The 16509-nt window shown below is 49.1% G+C and overlaps 1 protein-coding gene across 1 annotated transcript in view; it reads left to right on the top strand.

The window, feature by feature from the left end:
• The window catches only part of SHB (SH2 domain containing adaptor protein B), a 132311-nt gene that overhangs the window by 2037 nt on the left and 113765 nt on the right, over positions 1-16509 (top strand). The gene's annotated exons all lie outside the window — the stretch shown is intronic.

The following is a 16509-nucleotide window of genomic DNA, read 5'->3' as shown; positions in this document are numbered from 1 at the left end:
TCTCGATCCCCCACCTTTGAAGCAGGTTAGTTAATTCCAGCCAGATGGGGCCCTCTCCTTCCCCTTCACACTCCTGTGACACCCTCCTTTCCCCCATGAAATAATACTTGTTCTGTCTACTTCTGGTGGAAGGCAGTGTTTTGATTACATCTGAGGCCCAGTGCCTTGCAATGGTGATCAGGCTGCTGTCCCTCTTGTTCTCCTCTGGCCCCCTACGTTCTCCCAAAGGTAAACTTTTGCCCAGGTGTGGGCTGGGGGAGACTGATAGAGTCTGAGTTTCTTTTAGGACTGGATGTCCAGACAGGAGGGAGACAGGCTCCTACCTGCCAGCTGGTGCTTGGAAAGGGATCTTTTTTGTTTTCCAGGCAGGAGGAGTAAGGGGATGCCCCTCCTGACTTTTTTCTGCCTGACTTCCTCTCCCCAAGGTCCTAGGTCCCCCGAGTACCCCCTCCTCCCCCTGCTGGGTCTGCTGAAGGCATCGTGGGCAGTCGGTGGATTCCACCTCCCTCTGGGCCAGTTTTGGGGACACAGCTTGGAAGCAGGGACTCTGGGCTTCCTAAGCACCCAGGATGCCATACCTAAATGACGACGAAGAGCTGGAAGCCAGGTGGCCACCCAGGTGCTGCCTTGGGGACAAAGGAGGTTTCTCCGAGAGCCCCCAGGATTATGGGTTTGTGGTTGATCTATGAGGGAAACAGCGGAGAGGCTCCCTGCTGCCTTATGTGTGGCCCAGGCTTGGCTAGGTGCTGGCCTGGGAGAACCTGAAGTCCCTGGGGATGGAAGGACGGCCCAGCCTAGCTCTCCAGAGAGATTGTGCCTTCCCCCGTTACTCCATGACCACCTCCCAGGTGGGCAAATCTCCTTTCTGTACCACTGCTTGTCGTTCTGCTTGCTCACTGAAGTCTTCCTTTATGGTTTTCAAAACTTTAGTAAATGTTTTTTCTAATTATAATTAAGACTGTTTCAAATACTGAGGAATAATAAGTTTTATAGCTGGAGTGTCAAGTGTGTTGAAGACTTGGCTTATTTGTAATTTCTTACAGGTCTTCTCTGTGCTCTCCCTTGCTGGGTACTAGAGCAGGGTCTAGTGAATACTGTGGCCCAGGCCGCAGTGTGCACGATAAGTGCCGTGATGGGACGTGGTCAGGGAGGACCATTATTATGGTTGGCTGCAGAAGAGAGCCTGGTGCTGTAGGGGACTGCAGGTAAAGGCCCTGTGGCCAGAATTCAGAGGTTAGAGTTAGGCAGGACCCCAGAGGGGCAGGAGGGCCCGGGTGAGGGAGGACCTTGAAAGCTAAGCACAGTGAGGGCCAGTGAGGGGGGTTAGCTGCTAAATGACGTGAGCAAATGTGGTTTTTAAAAAAGATCTCTCTGGGGACTTCTCTGGTGGCGAATCCACCTGCCAATGCAGGGGACATGGGTTTGAACCCTGGTCCAGGAAGATTTCCCCATGCTGCGGAGCAACTGAGCCCGTGCGCCACAACTACTGAACCTGTGTTCTAGAGCCCACGAGCCACAACTACTGAGCCCTTGTGCTGCAACTACTGAAGCCTGTGTGCCTAGAGCCTGTGCTCTGCTCACTGCAACTAGAGAAAGCCTGTGCGCAGCAACGAAGACTCAATACAGTCAAAAAAAAAAAAAAGATGTCTCTGGGCTGCATTTTCACATACTAGGTTGTGACTTTGAGCCCTTTGGTCTTTTAAGAAGTTGTTGTGATCCTTGGAGTTGGAGGGATTGTGGCTACCAGATGTTCTTTCTAACGAGTAGGAGGGGTAGGAGGGGAAGGAGCTGGGAAGGGTCATAGTATGCAATGGTTCTCAAACTGGCACCCGGAGGACTGGTTAAAACACAGATTGTGGGACCCATCGCCTGAAGTGCCTGAGTCACCACACCTGGTGTGGGGCCTGAGAATGTGCATTTCTAACAAATTCTCGGGTGATCTTTTGCTGCTGATCCTGGGACCACACTTAGAGAACACTAATGCAACAGTGGCTTCTCAACCCTCCCTCTGGGTCTTCTGGTCAGAGCTGCTTTGGGATGCAGACTCTGGATGCCCTCATCTCTGCCCTCTGTGTGGGGCTGCCTCCTAATCCGGGGCTAACACCCACCCCACATTCCTGGCCAGGCAGCCAGGAGGCAGTCTGGTTTTCACATTATTTCCAGCCAGATAGCTTTTGGAAGGTCAGGCATACTGCAGATCCAGCCCTGAACACCCCAGAGCCCGCCTTCTGCCCCTCACCCACAGATCCAGGAAAACCTGCTTCTAGCCCACTTAATCTCAGACCCAGCTTCCTTTTTTCTGTTGTTAGGAGTTAGAACAAGAACTCCCAGGCCTGCTGAATGCCCCCTGCGTGCCAGGCCCTGTGTTTTTAACATCGGCCTGTGTTGAGGGTTGCTATGGCATGGGAGTAGGAGCTGTTGGTCCACAGATCCTCCTTTCAGGGCCTCCATTGCCACCTCCCAACCAGCTTTATCTTTGGGGGACCCTTCTCCTGCTTCCCTTAGTTACCTGTGCTTCCTTCTGACACATACTTGGGCATCCTTCTATTCTCCCAGGTAAGTCCTGGGGCACACACACACCTGGTCACGTATGCCCCACTCAGCCAGCCTCCAGTTTGGGGCATTTCCCCTTTTAGAATCATCTGTAACAGACTGTTTTCAGTTTAACCAGCTTTTCCCTGCACTTACTTTTGTGCTCAGAGATCTCTCGGTACAAGGGCGAGCTAGGAGGAAGGGAATAAAGGCTGCAAAAGACTTGGCAGTAATCTTTGGCCTAAGCCTCTGGAGAATATCTACACACGTTGTCTTTTCATCATTTGTTTCCCAGTGTTTTTGTCTTGGGGAATTTAGTGAGGTCTTCACCTAGGAGGCAGCTTTGAGCTGGATCTAGAGACGGAAGTGGAATTTCAGCGCAGGGAGAAGGCTGACTGCAGCCTGCCGGAGCACTTAGGTGCCTGTGCTGTGAGTGTACATGCATACGTGTGTCCATATATGTATGTGTGGGGGCGTATGTGTGCGCAAATATATGTATGAAACCTTAATGTGGAGGGTGTTCTTAGAAACCAGAGCTTTCTTGCAGTGGGCCTCACTTGGAGAATGAGAGGTGACAATGTGAGATACGTGGGGGCCTGAGTTTAGACCGCACAGGGGAATCCTTGAAGACTGTTGAGTCAGGAAAAGGATAGACTCAGAGCCATGGTTGAGGAGCATCCCAGGTTACAAACAGCTGCCACAGTCTGGGGGAAATGGGTTTGGAGTTAGGAGGCAATTACAATACAGTCCGAGTGAGACACAGTGAGGGCCTGAACTCCTGGGAAGAGAAAAATGAAACTTTAGTAGGTGGAAATATTATTCCTTCAGGTTGTCTTTATAAAAAAATAATGATGACAAAGAGGCCAGTAACTTGGTAGGTCTCCTTTTGTGCAGCCAAACAGGGCTCATCCAGTTAGATTTTCTGCTGAAGTCTTGTTTCTTTTATCATAATTAAGTAAATGTTTCCACTGCAACTGAGAAAGTCAAGATGCACCATGACATCAGTTCCCCAAGTTTTAAATACATGCTGATGTGTACCAACAATTTATATTTTGTCAGCATCCACAGAGTTGAGTTAAATAACATGTTTCCTAAGGAATAAATAATATCATGTTCAACTTTTTTTTTTTTTTTAAACACTCAGCAAACAGTTTCTGAGCAACGTGCTAAGCAGGGGGGAATTCAGAGAGAATAAGTGGTGGCCAGCTTTCCAAGAGGGAAGCTTTTCAGTTTGTAGTTGAACACGAGCTTTTCAAGATCTAGTCTGGGAAACAAAGACAGGTAATGAGGCAGTGTTGCAACATGTGGCATGCCAGAACAGAAGGGTGTGCAAAGGGCTGGGAGGGCCTCAACTCTGTCTGTGAATTCAAGGAGGGCTTTCAGGGGGTGGCAGCATTTGAACTTCTCCATGCAGAAGCTTATGCCAAGAGAATGGTTGGAGGCTCTGAAGGGTGGGTGTGGCAGGAGGTTGCAGACAGAGGTTGGAGCCACAACAGGAAGAGAGTGTCTCACGTGTCTTTGTGGGGAGTTGTGACTTGTCTTTCAGTCCTTTTCACTTCAAATCATTGATGTATAGCTTGATTGAAGCCAGGGTCAAGCATGAGCTGTCAGTCATTTCTGTTTGGTTAACAGCCACATTCTCCAGTTCTGAGAAAGTAATTGATTGGAAAGGTAAGAGCCAAGCTTGGTAGCTGTGGTTTGGCTTGGAACACTTTCTCCTTTGAAGTCCTGTCCCTTGAAAGTAGTGTGAGAAAAATGCTGCATATCAAATCCAGTTTTTCCCATTGATTCCCCAGAAGAGAAATATGTTCTCCAGGCTTCAGGCTAGCCACTTAATTGGTCCTTGAATCCTCACAATCACCCGAGAAGGGGTTTATGTACTGTATCAGTTAGCTGTTGCTGCGTAACAAATCACGCCAGACTCTGTTTTTTTGTTTGTTTGTTTGTTTTTGCGGTATGCGGGCCTCTCACTGTTGTGGCCTCTGCCGTTGCAGAGCACAGGCTCCGGACACGCAGGCTCAGCGGCCATGGCTCACAGGCCCAGCCACTCCTCAGCATGTGGGATCTTCCCGGACCAGGGCACAAACCCGTGTCCCCTGCATCGGCAGGCGGACTCTCAACCACTGCGCCACGAGGGAAGCCCCAAACTCTGGTTTTAAACCAGAGGTTAGCAAAGTTTCTTAAAGAGCCAGTTAGTAAATAATTTTAGCTTGCAGGGCAGATGGCCCCCATCACAAATATTCAACTATTCTGCCATTGTAGCTTGAAAGCAGACTTAGACAATATATAAATTAAAAGGGTATAGCTGTATCCAGTCTTCATTTACAAAAATGGGCAACTGGCCTGTGGTCTGTAGTTTCCAACCCCTGCTTTAAATGATAAGCCTTTATTATTGACCATGAACCCACACGTCAGCTGAGTAGTTTTTCTGGCCTCAGCTGGGCTCACTCAGGCATCTAAGGTCAGTGTGGAGTGTGTGTGCTGCCCTGCCAGCCCTAGCCGGGCTCTCTTACATGTATGGGGATGCCTGGTTTAGGATGGCCTTGGCTATATCGAGTAAGCTCTGTTCAGTATGGTCTCTCATCCTCCAGCAAGTTAGCTTTGTTCATATGATGGTGGCCGGGTTCCAAGAAATTACAGAGGCCCATACAGTTTCTTGAGGTAAGAAACTGGCCTACTGTCCCTACTGTCCCTTCTGCTGCATTCTGTTGACCAAAGCAAGTCATAAGGCCAGCCGGGATTCGGAGAGAGAGGAGGAGCTGCGAAGTCCCATGGCAGAGGACAGGGATACAGGCAGGCCATTAGTGCTATTGGGGCCTTTAGTGCTATTCCTCTACCATGGATAGTATTTCCCCCATTTTACAGTTAAAGAAACTGAGGCTTAGAGGTAATAACTTGCTTAATGTCACACAGCTACCAAGTGATGGGGCCCGGTTTATACCTATTCAGTCTGAATTCAAAGCCTATATGCTTTTTATCAATTTGTTCCTCCCCTTTCAATGATTTAGATGGAGATAGTAAGACTGATTTTTTATTTATTTATTTTTTTGGCTGCGTTGGGTCTTCATTGCTGCACACTGGCCTTCCCTATTTGCAGCGAGCAGGGGCTACTCTTTGTTGTGGTGCGTGGGCTTCTCATTGTGGTGGCTTCTCTTGTTGCGGAGCATGGGCTCTAGGCGTGCGGGCTTCAGTAGTTGCAGCATGCAGGCCCTAGAGCACACGGGCTTCAGTAGTTTTGGCACGTGGGCTCAGTAGTTGTGGCTCGCAGGCTCTAGGGCGCTGGATCAGTAGTTGTGGTGCACGGTCTTAGTTGCTCTGCGGCATGTGGGATCTTCCCAGACCAGGGATCAAATCCGTGTCCCCTGAATTGGCAGGCGGATTCTCAACCACTGCGTCACCAGGGAAGTCCCAAGACTCTGATATTTAATGAAATGTGTGTTGTGTGTCTCCTGCTCCCCTTCACTTAATGCTCCTCTTCTTGCACCCCCTCCCCCATCCCTTTCAGTCTGGGCTTTGGTGGTCCCCAAAGGCTCCCCAGAGCTGGCTTTTCTCTCTCCCTCCCTCATCTCCCTCTGAGTTCTGTAAATGAGATGTTAATGCAGCACTTGAGTTATTTCATAGAGAAATTCTGCACACAGAGTTGCCACTTCCCAAGGGACAGCTGCACAAGATCACAAGATGTGTGTCTTGTAACTGTTATGTCTTCTCATTCAAGGACTGGTGAGGCTGTGTGTGCTCTTTTAAGAAAAAAAAAACCAAACTGATATCTTGGCCCTTGTCAACAAGGAACCTAAATTTCCTTGAAGGAGATCAGATGACCGTCTTCTAATCTGACAACCTCAGAACATGACTGATTGCCCCAGACTGAACCCCCAAGACTTGACCTCGTCCTCTCCCCCAAAGCATTTCTGACCCATAAAATAGGTGTTAAAAGGCAAATCTGAAACAGGTGTGTTTTCCTCTGGCCATTTAAGCAAAGCTGAACCTGCCTGTGGTTGAGTGCTTCCCTGGGCAGTTTCACTTGGAGCTGACTGTCTCATCTTGTGCTGAGAGAGCCAAGTGGTAGTGGCCTGTGGCGAAGGGGTAGGTCAGGCTGGGCCCTAGAAAATAAATTTGGATTTGTGGCTTTGAAGCAGAGAGCTGGGTTGCTGGCTGGCTGATGGCAGCACCTCCGTCGGCTTTCTGAGGGGGGCTGTTCCTGCAGCATGGAGACAGGCTGCTGGTGGTGTCTGCCACACTGACTTGTAACTTGTTTGGCTTTTGTTGACTGAGAAATTGCCATATGCAGGCCACTGTCAGGAGCTGTGGGATGAACCAGGGGTTGGGTAGTGCCTGCCTGTAAGGAGCTTATTTTCTGGTGAGGACACACAGGAACCAAGGTTAGAACACAGCTCTGTATGGCAGAATTTGTCTATAAACAAAGTGGTGTGGGCAGAATTTGTCTATAGACAAAGTAGTGTGGGTGAGCTGAGAGCCATCCTGGCACAGAAGCTGTTCTGGGCAGAGCCTTGATTCCGTGGAGCTGAAGGAGAAGCACGATCAGGAGGAGGTTCATTTCAACTGAGGGAAGAAGGGAAGGCTTCTTGGAGGAGGAGGCATTTGAGTCAAGAAAGAGTAGTTACTTGAATTGAAGGAGCTTTCCACAACAGCAGTATTAGCCAGTACTTCCATTGCATATACTCTAAGGCAGACGTTGTTCTTTGTGCTCTACATGCGCTAACTCTTACTGCTCACCAAAGTCCCTTGAGGTAGATGCTACTGTCATTCCCATTTTACATATGAGAGCACGAGGCAGAGAGGGTACGTAACTTGTCTAAGGTCACCCTGCCAGTAAGTGGCAGAGATGAGATTTGAAGCTGGATTTAGGGTCTTTGTTTTGAACCACTGTGCCATATCACCTCAGGCTGCACAATCTCATGCCTGAATTTTCTCTGCCTAATTTGTGGCTAGATTTAAACTCTTATAAAAATCCCCTCTGTTAGCATTGTAGGACCTACCCAAACTCCTACATTTGGGTGAGTATTCCACAGCTTAAAAGACACTTTTACACCCATAATTAATTTGGTTCTAAGAGTCACTCTGTGAGGAAGGTGCTGTAATGCCCATTTTACAGATGGAAAAACTGAGAACTAGGGAGGCATGGAGCCCACCCTGCCTCCCAGCAGGTATTGGCCGAGCCAGTGGCCAGGCTGTTGACCTTGTGTTCTGAGCCCAGTGCCCTTTGTGCCGGGGTGGTGTGGAGGTGGTTTGGCCAAAGTTCCAGTCCACAGGAAGGGTGACAGCCTGATAGATTTCCGGTTCTTTCCGTGTTTTGATTCTGAAACGAGTTACTGAGATCATTAAGGAGCATCGACAGAGGACCTTGCTTCCACAATGGAATTTTCCTTCTCTTCCTGTTTGGTATTTTCCAGTAATATTTCTATTAATGTTTCACTTTCGGAGGCACTGGCTTCCTGAGAGTTTGCACTTTCTCAATTGATGAGCCAGGAAGAACTGAATTTTCCTCTAAATCATTCAGTTCCTTTCCATCTTCTCCAAGGGGAGCTCTCTCTGGATTTCCCATTATGCTGTAGAGGAAGGATCTTGGAGGTGGGTCCAAGGGATGGAGAGAGAATTAGTCAGGGCCCTGGGGAATGACTCAGGCCCCGAGTTTTCCAAGCAGAACTTAAGAGTAATGGTCAGAAAGGGGCTTCCCAAGGCCGGGGAGGGGAGAAATGACTTGATAGGTGGGTGGGCTGGGGCGGGGCTGGTCCACTGCTGGGCCTTCACTTACAGGCTGGGACCCCGAGTCCTCAGCTGGGCCATGAGAGCCCATACCAAGTCCTTTCTCCTCATTCATTCATTAAACAGACATTGTTGAGAATGGGCTACATGCTGGGTATTGTTCTATTTAGATGCTGGGGATACAGCCGTGGACAAAACATAAAAATTCATGCTACCCTGAGTTTGCCCTCTCGTGAGAGGATTCAAGCAAATAAAGTATGTCGTGTAGAGTGTAGAGAAAAAGTAAAGCTGGGGTGGGCCTGAGTTTGGGGTGGGGTGCTGTTTCAGATGGGTGCTCAGAGGGCTTTGCTGAAGGGTGTGATGGTGTGATTCACACGGCTCTCGGAGAGAAGTGCATTCCAGGCAGAGGGAACAGTCAGGGCAAAAGTCCAAGGCAGGAGCATGCCTGGCTACTTCAGGGAGATTGGCATGACTGAGTGGAGCAGGTGGAGAGGAAGTGGGGAGACGAGTTCTGAGAGGTGGGACAGGGAGGCTGAGTGCTTCGGGCCTCTCTCGCTTTATCTCTGGGTGAGATGGGAAGTCAGTGGAGGTTCTGAGCAGAGGAATGACGTCATCTGGCTTTTGGGTTTTGAAAGGATCACTCTGGCTGCCTACTGGAGAATAGACTGGAGGGGACCAGCCAGGAGGCCAGCTGGGAGGACCTTCAGCCATGGGAACTGGGGTGCTAGCGGTAGGTGATGAGAGGAGACCAGATTCAGGACATGTCCTGAAGGTAGAGCTGCAGGATTTCCTGACAGATGAAATGTGAGATGTGAGGGGTGAGGAGAGTCACAGATGACTCCAGGTTTTAGCTTGAGCAGCCGGGAGGGTGAATTGTCATTAGCTGAGATGGGAGGACCCTGGAAGTGCAGTCACAGTCCAGCCAGTGGAGTTGATCCAGCAACTGAGTCCTGGGACTAAGAGCCAAACACGCTCTGAGAACCCAGAGAAGGCATGGGTGGCCTCTGTCTGGGGCTGGGGGAAACCACCAGGAAGAGGAAGTCATCTGGGAGGTGGGTCCAGAGGAAGGTGCACATGGGGCATCCCAGACAGAAGGGGTCCTGTCGACAGTGACTGAGATTGGAAAGGGACCCCTGCTGGGCGCAAGCAGGTGTGGCCAGAGCCTGGGGATTGACTGGTGTAACTGCACATGATAGAGGAAAGAGGCAGGGAGTTGGATGTGAAGGGCTACCTGCCACTGGTCGAAAATTGCCCCAATTCTCCAAATTGGGAGGCCACCTGCTGTGTTGTGTGCCTCAGCTGGGCACCAGAGCAGGGTGAAGAGGAGGCTGGAAGCTGCCTGTTTTGCTAAGCAGAGCATTTCATTATGGAGCACTTGTGATTGTTGCGAATGTTCTTTCTCATCTGGGGCTCACCAGTAGGTGGGCTGCGAGGAGGAGGCAAACAGAAGGAGGAAGAAAGGAACTTTCCTGGTTTCTACAGGCCACAGCTAAACTCTAAAAATGAAAATGACCAGAAAGTTTTTCACAGTGAAGCTTCACTGTTTTGTGGGGCGTGCACTCCCAGAAAGCCAGACAGCCTTGTAATCCTCCCGGTGCATTCCAAAGCCGTGCATGTGATTTGGGGCCCGCGTGGCATTCGCGGAATGACGCAGCCCCTACCTGCTCTCCCGTGTGGGGCAGATGCGAGTTGGCCGTGTTCTAAGGCCGTTCCTCAGAACAGCAAGCTTGGATTTTTTTTGATATATTTCAATGTTTATCTCTGTGTTAACTTTTTTCTTCCCCCTTCAACAAAACTAAGACAGGTTTGGTATAGAAAATGCTGATAAGCAAAACTAAAATAGAAACCAACTTTAATTCTACAATTCAGAGAAACCGCTGTTAACATTTCACTGTTTTTCCATCTAGCCTTTTTTTCAGTGCATATCTATATGTGTGTGTGTGTCTGTGTGTATATATATTTCCCTTCACAAAAATTAATATTGTGCGTATCTGTTTGTGTTCTTTTTGCTTAAAGACATGGAAAGATGTTTACATTGTCTTAAACATTCAACAACAGTAATTTAATGTCTGTATAGTATTCTATTTGCTTATTCAGGCTCTCCCTGGTTTTCACTAATTTAACAGTGCTATAATGAACATCTTTGTAACTTAATTCTTTGCATAAATAAGTCTGTGATTATTTCTCTGGGATTGATTCCCAGAGGAGAATTGTTGGGTAGGAAGATAAAAATTTTGATACATTCTTTCAAATACTAGAAAGACCTTACAAGTTTTCACCTGCTACTCTAACGCAGTTTAGTTTAATTTGCAGTTTCGTAGGTTACTGGTGCATATGTTTGTAGACTGCTTGTATCTCTTTTCCGAAATTGTGTACTTCTATCTGTCCATCCTTTTTGCTCTAGGGTTTATCTTTATATTGATTAGTAAGAGCTGTTTGTGGATTAAGGATGGTAGCCCCTCGCCTGCCGTTTGGGTTGCAGGGTATTTTTTTTTCCAAGTTTGTAATTTGCCTTTTGGCTCTGTATGTGGTGATTGCTTTTGTTGTTTACACTGAATGGTTTTCTGTTGCTGAATCAGTCGATGTTTCTCATGATTTTTGAGTGTGCTGCTTAGAAAAGTTTTCTGTACTCCAATGTATTTTCTTCTAATACCTTGATGGTTTCTTTCTTTCTTTCTTTCTTTGGCTGCGTCAGGTCTTAGTTGTGGCACATGGGATCGTTCGTTGCAGCACGCAGGCTTTTTTTTGCACTGCGCGGGTTTCTCTAGTTGCAGCGTGTGGGCTTAGTTGCCCTGTGTCCTGTGGGATCTTAGTTTCCCGACCAGGGATCGAACCCGCGTCCCCTGCATTGGAAGGCAGATTCTTAACCACTAGATCACCAGGGAAGTCCCTCTTTCTTTTTTAACGTTGACATTTTAATCTGGAGTTTGATTTCAGGGTATGAGGTAGGGTTTTAATTTTATTTTTCCGAATGACCAGTCTGTGTCTGGACATCCTCTCCTCCTTGCTTGCTCTGTGAGCTGTCTGTATTTCTTCAGGTGCCTTTTTAGAATTCAATATTTTGACTCCGTCTTGCCCTGACTGCGTTAAGTTCTCATCAGCTATTATGATAATGATGATTTCACCTTGTCTTTATAAAATGACACCTTCCGTCTGTAGATACCCATGCACTTATTATACATTCAACTCCTGACACCTGAGGGAAGTAACTGGGTATTAGCACTTCATCTTTGGATGCCATACCTGATGCGGTGGGTGGAATGAGTCCAGGAAAGCTTCGCCTCACCTCTACTGGAGTCAGCTTCCCCCTCCAGGATCAGGGGGCCGGCTGTCCAGGTATATTCAGTGCAACCACTTACTGTTCGCCCTGCCTATGTAGCCTTATCTGGGTGGGTCCATTTCAGCTTTCACATGGTGACTTTTGTGGAGAAAGGGGTGCAGCATTCAGTCATCCATGCAGCAAACATTCTTTAGATACCCACCATGTTCTAGCACTGGGCTGAGTTGTGCAGACCATCAGCAACGAATAAGCCCCGGCACTCTAACTCAGAGCCCAGGAGGGGATATTGGAAAGGCCCAGGAATATCTCTACTGCAAGGCAGAAAGTGTTCAGTGCCAGGATACAAAGGCAGGTAATGACTCTGAGTAACAAGAAGCATTGGAACCTGAGGTGGGCACGGGCAGCACTGTAGTAGACCATGGGTAGCAGAGCTCAGACTGGAAGGATGGAGAGGACTTGAAGGTGTGGTATGTGGGGACTATATTATTTTGGTCATTTAAATTTTTTTCACACCCACCAAAGTCCAATGCAAATGACATGAATTCACGGAGTTCTTCCCCCACCCGCCGACCTTTTCTGTCCCCTTAACCCAGGTGTCCTATGTCTTCAATTAGTGAGAGACCCTTTCCGAGGCTCTGTTGCATGTTCTTCTTTTCCTGGCTCAGGCCAGCGTCGGGATAATCCATCCTGCAGTGTCTGCTGTGGGGTTTGTGACATTAATGAATTGGTGTTGATGGAACAGATTAAGTCCAGGAGTGTTCACAGTGAATAAATCAAGGAAAAAAAGATGCAGAATTTTCTGCATGAACATGGATGAACATTTTTATGGTTCTAAGAGGCTGAGGGTGTCTGCCTAATTCACTATGCTGTGTGTCATAGCATGTCAATGAACCCTACCTAGACCAGCCCTGGCAGCACAAATCACCAGGAGAGCATTTTTCAAAATTTTTAGTTGCCTGGGCTCCACCTCACACAAATTACACCATGGTTTCTGGGGATAGAGCCTGAGTATCAGTACTTTTGGAAGGTCCCCATGTGATTCTGATATGTAGCCAACGCTGAAAGTTGCTGTCCTGGAACTTAGTTTGGGGTTCCAGGGGAGCCTAGGGACCATCCATCCAATCCTCCTGCATCTGTGCCTGAAAACTTGCAGTGATGGGTGGATTTGTCACATGAGCACACACTCCTTTGCACAGCTGAGCTTTCAAGTTTTTTCTGCTGTTCCCTCCAACTTAGTACAGGTTTGTTGAGTACCTGGTGTTTATGGGAGCTCTGCTGGCTGACCTCTTTCTCTCTGTGGATTCTGTTATTGTTTTAGTTGGACTCTGAGGTCAAGCAGAACCAGTCTAACCTTACTTCTTCCACATGACGACCCTCAGATGTGTGATCGTATCTTCAAAGGCAGAGGGAAGCTGCAGGCTGTAACATTTCCCCATAGAGCCAAATTCCCAGCCAGGACACCAACTGCTAAGGGCAAGTACCCTTCAGCATCACGAGTGTGGAGGGCATCGATGGACCCCTAGTCCAGGAGCTTCCTGAGCAGGAAGTGGCAGGCTGGAGCGGGTTCTGCGTTGCGGGGCTGAGGTTGACCCTGAGGAGTTAATCCTGAAGCGTGACCAGATGGAGAGCAGAGCATCGTTGGATTCGATTCCCAGGTGGATTTTGGGGGTCTCAGGGCAAAGCGAGCAGGAGAGCAGCAGTGAGGAGTAGATTCCGGGGGAGCGGGTGGGATCTTGCCATCAGGACCTCAGCGCTGAGCAGGTAACAAGCAGAGCAGAAGCTGCCCGGCTGAGAGCAGCGTGGTGTCAGGAGCCAGGTATTCTCGGGCCAGGAGTTTGCCCTTTGTGGGGGTAGCCGGTGACGCTACACACCACAGGTGCCCAGAGCTGTTGATCCCAACACGGCAGGACCCTAGGGGTGTCCACTGTGGTGATGTGAAATGAGCACTGGTTTGGGGGTCAGAAGTCTGGGCTCAAATCCTGGACCTGTTGCTTAGAAGCTTAGTAATTTGGGATTAGCTTCTTCGGGCCTGGAATGCTCATCTCTCCTAACATGGGCGTAGTAATAATAGAGGGTGTTTCCTGACCCCTCACTCTGTGCCTCGTGCCTGTGGGACACTTTCTGTGTGTGATCCTCACAGCCAGTCTTTGAGGTGGTCCTGTTAGAATCCCCTTTTTACAGATGATGAAACATTCTGGAGATGAGGTTCAGGGGCAGTACCTAGGGTCTTTGTGAGGATTTAATAAAATTATTTGTTTAAATGGCTAAGCACAATGCGTGGCATGTAGGAAGAGCTTTATGAACTCTTTTGGCCACAGTCTGTCCTGGGCCTCAAGCCAGCCTCGAACTCTGGGCTTCTTATAGCCACAGTCAAGCCAGTGGGACTTTCCTTTCTGGCCGGGTGAGGTCGTCCTCAAAAAGTATCCCTGTCCTTATCTTGACAGTCAGTTTGTGGTTGACCTATGATTCTCTGCAGTGGGAGAATAGAAGTAAAAAATCTACCTGGATCACCGCTCTGTTCTGAGTGCTTTATGAACATTAACTCACTGACCCTCATGACACCCTAGGATGTAAGTTCTATTGAGTCCCATTTTATAGATGGAGAAACTAGGGCAAACATGTGTGGGTTTTTTTTTTTTTTTTTTAAAGTACTTTGTCAATAGGTGACACAGCTAGTAATGGGCAGAACTGCAGGTGGGGGTGTGAAGCCCAGAAAGTTAGCTTGGCTTCTGTCTGCCCTTAACCTCTATGCTACACAGCTATAGGGAACAGTGACAGAGGTCAGTTCTGTATCATCTGGTTGTTCCAAAACCATGAGGCCAGAGCCATTTAAAAATCATAGCTCTCTACTGTTGATAAAGCATCTGGTTTGGGCCAGGCACTCTCCATATGTCTTCTCAAGATAATGCTGCCAAAGTAGCATCAGGAAGGCTTCATGGAGGAGGTGGCACGGGAGCTGGGCCTTCATGGATACAGAGGATTTGGATATTTAGAGATTTGTGGATGTTAGGAGGACATCCTGGGAGGGGCGTTGCGAGTGGTCCGAAGTGACTGAAGGAGAGGCTGTGAGAAGACAAAAGAGAAAATATACAAGAGTGAGAGATAAGGCCAGGTGACAGAAGGCCCGAAGGGACAGGCCACAGAGTTTGGTCTGTCCTCTGGTAATGAAATGTGGTGGAGCACAGGAGTGACAGGGTCAGATCTGGGCTTTAGAAAAAAACCTATCTGTCTCCATCTTAAGAGGATGGGTTAGAGAGGGTTGGGAGAGGGAGGCCTAAGCTGAGCCTGGGGGTGGGGAGCCCCGTTGGGAGGACACCAAGTGCTTTATGCAGACTGGCCTGACCCCAGTCTGCATTCTTTCTTACTTTATTTTAAAAAATATTTATTTATTTATTTGGCTGCATTGGGTCTTAGTTGCAGCACATGGGATCTTCGTTGTGGCATGCGGGATCTTTTGTTGCAGTGCGGGCTCTTCGTTGCGGCGTGCGGGCTTCTCTAGTTGTGGCGCATGGGCTCCAGAGCGCGTGGGCTCTGTAGTTGCGGCACGCGGGCTTAGTTGCTCTGCGGCATGTGGGATCTTAGTTCCTTGACCAGGGATCGAACCCTCATCCCCTGCATTGGAAGGCAGGTTCTTTAACCACTGGACCACCAGGGAAGTACCCCCCCACACACACAGTATAGTCACCTATACTGTGACTGACTGCTCAGGCAGCTCTCAGATGACATTGGGCAGTGGAGGGAAATCGACCGAGTACCTGTCTAGGGGATAGATTCTCTGGATCACTCTCATCAATAGTTGAGATATGCCCTCTGTGTAGTTTGTAAGTTACCCAGTCCAGGAGAGCTTTTGTCCACATTCTGTCAGAGTCAGACGGATCGTGCACCAGGGGTCCCGGGGCCTGGGTCAGAAATAGAGTTATATCTCCACCTATGGTCTTTCTGGATAGTTGGGTGGGAGGAGGCCTTGTATGAACCAAGCAGCACCTCAGCTGCTTGCTTCTGTAGAAACACGGAGCAGGAAAGGGCAGAGCCACTGAACAGCTAGCTCCTCTATGAGGGTAGTTGTGTGGGGTGAAGGAGGTGGGAGAGCATGCACTGTTTGTTCTGGGGGGCCACAGAGCTAGTCACCTGACCTTGAGACTGAGGTTCAGCTCTCCCATCTGTTGACAGCACCTCGGGGAGTTGGAGGCAGCCCAGGATGTCCGGGCAAACGATAGCAGGTTGAAGGAGCCACAGTAAAGCTGCTGCTGGAGGCTTCAGAAGAAGGGAATGCAAAAGGGAGAAGGGCGTGCTGGGGTTCTGGCTGCCACTAGGATGCTGACCTTCAGAGGACATCCTCCACGGGAGGAGCTCTGAGAAGCAGTAAGTGCTCAGGAGGCTTTGGGTCCCCAGGGGGGAAGAAACATTAGCCTTGATGAAGATGTTTGCTGGGCTCAGTTGAAGGGTCCCCTGAGGATCCCTGTCCAATTCCTCTCTCATTCATGGCTGAATCAGAGGTTCCTCTGGCCAGCAGAGCACGCTTCCCAATTCCTGAAGAGATGCTTTGTAAATAAAGATCTAGGAATAATGTGCCATCAGGCCAGCTCAGGGGGCTCTTGCCACATGCTTGGGGCACACGCTTAGGGAATTCAGCTGTCATTCAGCTCCTCCTTGCTGGGCTTCTGCAAGGCCTGGGATCCATCTGAAGGCCATCTGTGGCGTGACTGTGAAGTGACAAGATGGTGGGAATCGGTGTCATCACTTCCGAGTCACCCACAGGACAGCTGAGAACATTGTCAAGGCCTGGATCACACACGCAGGCCTCGGGCCTGATGTTGTCAAAGTGCAGACGCCCAAACCAGGCGTGCGTCTGGGGCCTTGCCTTCCTTCTCTTGTCCTGCCCCACCCTGATTTTTGTGTGCACCCTTGATTCTGGTTCTTTATCACCCTCAGACTAGGGCAGAAGTGGGCCCGGTTTTGAAAAAGCTGAGGAA

The sequence above is a fragment of the Mesoplodon densirostris genome, chromosome 6, assembly GCF_025265405.1.
Source record: "Mesoplodon densirostris isolate mMesDen1 chromosome 6, mMesDen1 primary haplotype, whole genome shotgun sequence".
In the NCBI taxonomy this organism is placed as follows: domain Eukaryota; kingdom Metazoa; phylum Chordata; class Mammalia; order Artiodactyla; family Ziphiidae; genus Mesoplodon; species Mesoplodon densirostris.
Note: the sequence above shows the minus strand (reverse complement) of the source record. Positions and strands in the feature narration are given on the sequence as shown.